Raw genomic sequence first — 9,081 nt, forward strand, 5'->3', positions numbered from 1 at the left:
CAAGTGCCAGGCAGCAAGTGTCAAAATAGTTACAATTTCCTGCTGTTGTCTAAACCACTACAAAGGTTTAAGCAGAGCAAGACAAGGAAACATGCACTGAGACTCCTTTGAATGCCCCAGCAGCAGCAGTGCATGTTACCACTGCCCTGGTTCACCAGTCACTGTCTTGGGTAAAGCCAAAGAGAAACATCCTTCCCAGAACCCCAGAGAGCTCAAACACGAGTAACGACAGTACAAAAACTGTGTCAGCAGAGGCACAAACCTCATCCCTTTTTTCTGAAAATTCCTGCCTTCACTTGTTCTGCCCCTCACACAGGGCTGTGATGCTCCACCTTAAAATAAACCCAAACCCTCCACTTCTGTGACCAAACGAGCTCTTCACAACTTGCCTCTTCAGATACCCATAAGTTTTCTTCCATATGAAAGTATAAATTTATCCATAACTAGCACATTTGTTCCTGAGGTAATAATGTTTCAGCTCAAAAAGCTTTTTTCCTTCCCTCAGCATTTACTATCCAGCATATTTATTACAAGATATTATATCTCCCCTGACCTTTGTTTGACCTGGCTAAAGGAGCTAAGCTCATCAGAGGAAATGTCGTAATTATTTTAAAACACAATTACCAGTTCTGCTAACAAGAGAGAATAGAGAGACTACAAAGTTAAGGGACTTCAGTAGTAACAATTAAAATGGGAAAGTGCCTTAGAGGTTTTAGCTGGAGACAATCATTAATTTCCCAAATACGTGTTTCCCCATGATACACAGAAATGAACAAGCATTCTACTAAGGATAAGGATAATTCACTTTACACTCCACAATATGAAACGTGTGCAGCATCCAGCCAGCCTCCAGCTGGAACAGTTCTTTGCACATCTTCTGGTCTTTGCCAGTGTGGATCTCAGGAGGCGCCTCCAGTCACGGTGCAGGGAGTGCATGCATGAGCTGTAGCAAGAGGCAGAATACTGGCTGTGCCAAGCACTGTTCCACAGGTTATTGGTGAATTTGTTTTCCATTGACACAGACCGTTAGACCCACTTGGCTTTATGTCCAATTGAGTCTCTTTTCAGTCTTTTTTGAAAGAAAAAACAACCCCCAATTTCTTTTCTTTATCCAAGCTGTGATTTTAAGACACTTATGTTTTTACTTTGACGTGTCAGAGGTTGTACGGCAGCTAAAAATTAACTGGGAAATCTGACCCCCCCCCCCCGGGGAAAGGCCCAGCGATTAAACCAGCAGCAGTCCATATGCCAAACATTCAATTTCCAAGAAAGAACAGTAGAAAAATGTTCTTGATTTAAATGCCAGTCTCCTCCAAGAAGTGAGTGGCTGAACTAACTGGACATGAAGCTATGCCTGGGACATGGCACTGATCACCAACACCTGGGAGGAGGCACCCTCGAAGGGCACCCTGGAGGCATTTGCCTCCTTGTTCAAATTAGAGTCCTGCAGAGGTGATGGGCACATCACTAATACAAACCTACTCCAGCAAGAAGAATTAATCAGCTGCTGAACCCTCTGCCCTCTCTGTCTCACTGTGCTTAAATCATGGTGAGTCTTAGAACAACTCTATGTGTCCAAGAAATGTATTATATGTAGACAGATAATGTGTGTCTGTGTGAAACCCTGTGGTGAGTTAAGCCCACCTGGCAACTAAGCACCACATAGCCACTCACTTAGCCTCCACACCCCAGCCCCTCCCTGGTGGAATGGGAAGGAAAATCAAAAGTAAAACTTGTAAGATGAGATAACTGAAAAGGAGCAAAATATAACAACAATAATAAAATGAGATAAAACTCAAGAAGAAAACAGTGATGCACAATAAATTGCTCACCACCTGCTGACTGATGCTAAACCCTGTCCCCAGTACCTGATTGACCCCTTTCCAGGTAATTCCCAGTATTTGTGTGCTGGCCATATCAGTCTGTATATGGAATATCCCTTTGGCCTGGTCAGGTCAGCTCTTCTGGCCATGCTCCCCCAGCCTCTGGGGCACCTGATCAATGCAGAGCACAGGACACTGAAATGTCCTTGACACAGGGTAAGCATTAGTTAACAGCAATCAAAACACCACTATGCCTCCAGCATGATTCTTACACTGAATCCAAAACACAGCACTGTAACAACTATAAAGAAAAATTATCCTAGTCAAAGCGAGGACAAAGTTTTTTCTATAAATGCTAGAGAAATTGCTTCCATTTGCATAGAGTAAGAAAAATATCTTCACCCTGCAGTCTGATAAAGCTTGTAAAAGCTGTAGGAGATTACTTATCTTCCTCATCTGTAGTTAGTTTTTTCCCAAACTATTACATTTTCATCCATGAGCAAAAACATGCTAATGGAATACTACAGCTATCTGATGGCAAACCACAGTTTACATCCTGCACATGGCCTTATGGGCCTTTGGCCCAGTCCTAGTACATCTCACGGAGGTTACAACAGAGGACACAACATAAAGTTCCTGGCAGAAGCTGGATATGAGTAAATGGCTCCAGATGGCAATTAGGCTGTCTGCAGGAGGTGCTGAGCCACTTGAATCACACAAGAGCCTAGGGCATCACCACAGAGCCGCCTCATTGATTACCTGCCCCACTGCCTGCCCAGGCTGCACTCCAGAAAAAAAAGTGTACTCATGGATACTGCCTGCATTCATCTGTATGGCAAGTGCTTCTCTCGTTGCTCAGGATGATTTAAGCTTGGTCCTTCCTAGCTTTCCAGAAAGCATGATTCTTTTGATTTACAGTAGCTGATCTATGAAAGAGATGCATATGTGCTCAGGAATAGTGCCTCTTCCAGTGCTGGAGCTTCTGGACACAGCCTTGATGCCAGCCAGAGCTGAGGACACGGGTTTGCTCTGAACACGTGATGGAGCACTTTGCTGCATGCCAAGGCAAGCCACTTCATTACTTTCCTACCTGCTTCAGCCATGTAGTGACAGCTTTAATTAGTGTAGATAATGCCACAAGAATAAAATCCTGACATAATGTAATGTCTCTTGGTGGTATGTAAATGTCAAGACAATCATGAAAGAGAAGTGTTGCAGCAAAACAAATGCAGTATTTTCATTTACTGAGTGATAGATGAAGATGCAAATGTCACCACATGGCTGAAGGGTGCTGTGCAGATAAGTGGAGGTGGCTCACTGTAGCATGCTGCTCAAGCTGATGTGCACCATCGCTCCTGGGAAGCGGACAACACAAGCAATTTGTACTAGAGCTGCCTAGGAGGACATACCAGGACCAGGCTTTGGACATTCATCATACACTCACTGAATAGTTTGGTTGGTAGGGGGCCTTAAAGATTATCTAGTTCCAACCCTCTTGCCATGGGCAGGGAACCTTCCACCTGACCAAGTTTCTCAGAGCCCCATCCAGTCTGATTTGGACATTTCGAGGGATGGAGCACCCATAGTTCCTCTAGGCAACCTGTTCCAGTGACTCATCAACCTCACACTGAAAGATTTCTTCCTAATATCTAATCTAAACTTAGCTCCTTTGAGTTTAAAGCCACTCCCTTGAGTCCTGTCACTACATGCCCTTGTAAAAAGTCTCTCTCCAGCTTTCTTATAGATGACCCCCATAGATACTGGAAGGTGCTCTACAGTCTCCCCAGAGCCTTTTCTTCTCCAGGCTGAAAATCCCTAACTCTTTCAGCCTCTTTGGCCTATATGCTGTGGGATACATGCCTGCAGCTCTTTCCTCAGTGGATTAATCCTGCCTCCATCTGGTGTGATATCTGTCTTGCCCATAAATCATGCGTAGGCCAAAGAAAACACAGCTCCTTGAGGAAAAGATGGGGAGACGGGCAGAGAGGACCCTTTTCCTGAAGTCCTTCACACAGTGAGGATTTGGGCTCCAAGGCACCTTGACAGGATAAGCAATAGTAGAAACAGGATATAACCTGGACACAGGACTTCAGTTTGAAGATGATATGACATTAAATTAAATTAGCCTTTATGTTCTGTTCAAATCATAATCTAATTTCACTGACATTTTCAGAAGTCTCCAACAATATACACAGCACAATTAATGCCTTAAAAATCAATTGACAAGTCAGGAATAAGCTAATAAATGAAAAAAAGAAATTGTTTTCTAAAAGGGAACAACCTCTTTCTTCATTTTACCTCATTTTTACTGTTGGCATTGAATGATATTTTCCATTTCAGGATTTTTAAATGCAGACCCAGGTTTCATCAGCATGTGTAGCTCCAGCCACCGAACACTACCAGGTCCCCAGGTCATGATCACAGCTCTGTGCAGCCTTCCAGCACCTCATCGTAACAGGAGCAGGCCAAGTCTGCCAGACGCAGCACAAGAACATGTGCAAGAGAGGTTCACATGCACCTTTTACTGTGTGGCTGAGGAACGATTCTCATCCCCTTCACTCCTGCTGAAAAAGAACCCAACAGCAGTAGGAAACACCAACCAAGACCTTTTTAGTTGGAGGAGCTTGTAATTTTATGCAGCTCCTGAATCCCTGAGGAAATATCCTGGAGTAGCAAAAAGATTATCTGTCTTTTTATTCAGCCACAAAGGGATTTATCTTAGGGAGGTGCTACAAAGAGGAATTCCCTCATGTGATGATGCCAAGAAAAATTTTGATATATTATTTAGACAAAACAGGCTAAAGCTCCATGTTATTCAAAGCGAATTCCCATTAAAAGCAGAGTTTTCATAAGCAGGCAGCTTAGGCAAAAAAGTCAATGATTAAAAATGTCAGTTGATGGTCGTCTTCTAAGAAATGACAGAAATGACCAGAAAACACTGTAATTTAGACATGTTAAAACAGGCTCTAGAAAAAATTAATCAAACTCTTTTCTCTCTACACATTAATGACATTCTTTCCTTCAGCAATGAATTTTTCCAGCAGTGCCCCACATTGTGGGGAAATTGCAATACATGAATTTATTTTCCAAGTAGGTGATTTAAAACAATATTAAAGCAGGACAGAGCCAAATTGTTACATTTCTTTCCTCTGAAGGACTGAAGGGTAATCTTCCCTACTGTCAATATTTTAGTCTTTAATGCATCTATTTTCTTAAGATTTTTGTTTTCTTTTTAAATCAGATAAACCCTTAGATAGAATAGCCTGATTTTTGCAGCTAATGCTGCTCCAGAAGGCAGGTCTCCTTTGCCCCTTTCCCCTGTTTTTGTAGGTTTCCTGTCATGAGCACCCTCCTGCAGCAACTGCCCATGAACATGCTTGCAAGCTGTGGATGAGAGACAGAAAAGTGATTAATGGAAACAGCTTCCCTGTAGTCCATGTGCAAAGGCAGACTGCCTCCCAGACAGGAATACTGCTACAGTTTTGCCCACTTCCAAAAAAACTGAGTTTATCTGCAGACAGTCCTGTCCTCAGTAAAGAAGTTCTTGTCGAGCTGATCACATCCCATTGAAGGGGAGGGCAGGCCACATTTGGGGGATGTGGCCATCACTCAGGAGCACGGGAGGTTGCGGAAAACCAGTAAAGACCTACAGAGTGAGCAGAGCCTTGGCAGGTAGGACCGGACTGTAGGGTGCAACAGGGACTAAAGGGATTTTGTTGGAGGTTTCATTTGGTTGTTCTTTCTTTTAAACCCTCATTTCTGTTCTGCCTCATTTTGAGATTTTTCATCAGTCTTTCAGTTTGCTGCTCAGGCCCTAGGGCTCAAAGCCTTTTGGTGTCCTTGGCAACTGTGGCAAGGGAGTGGTGCTGCAGCTGCCCTCAGAGCTGGCACTGCCTGGAGGCCCATCAAGAAAGGGGGATCTATCCATAGACCATTCCATTTTCATTCAAAGGCAATATGAATGAGCTTAAGAAATAGAAAGAATACAAAAGGTTCTAAAATTTCATGATTTGCAAGATTGCAGGCTGTGTGACTTGGAAAGGCATCTTTGGAGGTCATCTTGTCTGAACTCCCTGCTCAAGCAGGTCACCCAGGGCAGGTTGCTCAGAGTAGTATCCACTCAAGTTTTGAACCTTCTCAGGGATGGAGACTGCATACCCTCTCTGGGCTGCCCAAGGCATGAGGAAGGAGCTGATAGGCATGATATCACCATCATAAGTACTTCAGTTTCAGCTTTTCTAACAGGTGGCAATGTAGAAAGTAGTTTCTCTCAGCTCATGCTGAGCACAACTATAAAAGTCAGTTTCCACCAACTTCGGATGTGTCCAGTCAAATATTTTTCCCACTAAACTAGTGAATCAGAGAAACGTCTAGCTTAGAAAATATCTTTAAGATCATCGAGTCCAACTGTAAGAGGCATGGGTAAAAGATTACAAAGAACTAGAAAGTGCCTATGGCTGTGAGCAATCCACAATTCCTCTGGTGTGAATGTACTTTCAGCAGCATTTGACACCTGTGCTGGGCCCCAGAGCAAGACAGGAAGGCTGTCTTTGTCTGGCAGCTCTGCAGTGCCTGAGCCTGTCATCCTGACCAGCTGAGCTTCTGGTTGTAGGTTTATTAGCGGACACAACACCTTATCTTTTGCTCAAGCTTGCCCAGTCCAAATATTACTGCCTCTGTGAATTATCTTACAATGAGATTTCAATGCCAGCAAACATTTGTCAGGATACCAAGCATAGGGAACCAGCCAGCCTCAACTGTTGAGTGTCTTTCCACACCAGTGGCTAGTAGGAACACCAGCACTGTTCCATTCCATTGCCATGGCTGGCAGTGTGCTTGATGGCTGCAGCCTCATTGTCCTCCCCAATAAACCTGTGCCAGCAGTAGAACAAAGTCTGTGAGCTTCCCCACACAACCCCACTGTCCCTGGTGCCACATAGAGCAGCCCCATGGGGAACCACTAGCTGAGATTTCAGAATTTGCTGCAGCAGCATTCTCCCAAACACTGGGAAGGGCATCTAAAACTGTTCCCAGTAGGTGCCTGCCATTGTGCCCCATTCCTACCAGTCAGCTCAGCCCTTGGGAGCAGCTGCTTGGATGGTGCAGTCTGGAAAGTTTGCACCCTGGATGTCAGTGCACAGTCTGGGCATGGCCCTGGCAATGTGTGCTGTGCAGTAAAGGCAAGCCCCTCAGATAGTGAGTTTGGGTTAGTCTTTGCTTCCCTTTCCCTGGCTTTTTCACCTGTAGAGGAGAATGCTTGCAGGAAGTACAGCAGGGCTTGACCCTTTCATCTTTCACCTCCCCCGGGGCCATTTCAAATCAGCCCTACTGCACCCACTCAGTGTCATCATTACCCTCATGTTGTACAGCTGGTCTGCTTGAAATCCCCTTTGGGCTTCATTTATTTCACTTATAACACTGTCGAACTGCCTGGGTGCAGCTGTGAGTCCCTTTAGGAGTACACCAGGGAACAGCACCATCTCCTTGCTGTTTCACCACTCCTGGATGTGCAGCGCTATGCAACTCCTGATTTGAATAATAAAGTTGATGAGGTTTAGGTCTAAGTTTAAAGAAGGATCTTTTTTCTGCCTGACACAGAGGACAGCAGAGGTCTTTTGCAAGGGACCCCTGCAAGACCTGAAAATATCAGTTTCCTTGGGGCAGCTCCCGCTGTTTTGGCTTGCCAAGCAGCCCCTTCCAGGGACTGGTGGGTAGGGGCTGGTTGGAAGCAGTAAAATCTGGGACAGTTTGCCTATCTTCACAGGCCACTGAGGCTGAGGCAGGCCTAGCACCTCCGTTAGATCCCAGTTCAGCCTCCAGCTGAGGCCTTAACCTTTGCTGTGGTTTTACTTGCTCCCCGATGTTCCAGGGATGATTTAATTCCTTACCAGGTGGGATGAAGAGTAAAAGTGGCAGGGAGTGACACACAAAGAAACAAAGGACAGAAAGAATTTATGTCTCTTAATCTGAATATACCAGGACAAGGCCTGGTACCTGACCCTCAAGTTATTAATGTACCTGTCCTGTTTCCCTCAGAGATGTTCTACAGCATCCCTTTGAAGAAGGCTGTTTGGATATACTAAAATAAAGGAAGTATTTGCACAGTCCCTCCTGCTCTGACACATCCAGCAATTATAGGCTGACATCCAGAGCTGGGCTTGAGTTTCTCTAGGATCTAAAACTTATGGTTTTGGTTTCCCCATTTGCAAATCTGGTTCCACAAGTCTCTTACTGTGCAGTAACTCACCTTGTGGATCTTTATGAGCCCATATTTCTGTGAAAAAAAAGAAAAATGTATTTTTCTTATTGCTGCATATACCTAACACCACAACATTAGCTTGCTTCTCTTAGAAACATTTCTGAGCACATGAAGGGAGTGAAATCACAGATAACCCTTCCAACTGCTGGCTTTTATGAACTGAAAATCAAGTAGTAAAAATTGCTCATCACCCCAGAGATAAATGAAGATTGAGAATTTAAAGAAGAGGGGGTGAGTCTCCCTTAGCAAGTATCTCAGTACTCAGAGAGAAGCAGCCAATTACCTTCACTGGGTGCCTGGGATGTTGTACCCTGGGGCCAGGATCACTGCCCAGCTGTGGAGTGAGAGAGAGAAAAGCAGGTGAAATTCAGCAGTGAGAACTGGAAGGGAGTGAAACCAACACTGCAAAATTAGCCCTGTGCATCAGGTGATCACTTCAAGGTAGAAAGGGAGCAGCTAAGAAAGCCATGAATATTCCATAAAACTTTTATTTGCTTCCATCAGTCATTGTTACAGTGGATGCCATCCTACACATCACCAGATGCTGTTTTTTGTGCTCTCTCTGAAGCATGCATTACTGCAGGACAGTGCCTACCACTGTGAGGTGCTGATAAGCTGTGCTGAACCCCGTGTACCTTCACATGAGTAATCAAGAGAACAGTGTTTTGCAGAGTTTTACATCCTATGGTGCCCATCAGCAGCTATATTCCTCCCAAACCCCAAGTCTTAAGGTCTGCTACTTTGATCTTGTGAAAGTGCACTAAGCTTCATCAGGCAATCACGGCCTTGCTCATATTACTTCACTGATCCTGTGATAAAAAGATTTCCCCTTACTCCAAACACCACCCCAAAATGAGGTATTCATAGGTATCATTGTCTGCTCAGCTGTGGACAGGTCTGCTCTCCATCCTGGTTATAGTTTCCAACAAAACAAATCACTCGGTTTTGTGGGCAGAGAGGCTGGCTCGTGAGTCTGGTTAATATGTTAAGAGGCAGAAA

This window comes from Anomalospiza imberbis, chromosome Z (assembly GCF_031753505.1).
Source record: "Anomalospiza imberbis isolate Cuckoo-Finch-1a 21T00152 chromosome Z, ASM3175350v1, whole genome shotgun sequence".
NCBI classification, from domain to species: domain Eukaryota; kingdom Metazoa; phylum Chordata; class Aves; order Passeriformes; family Viduidae; genus Anomalospiza; species Anomalospiza imberbis.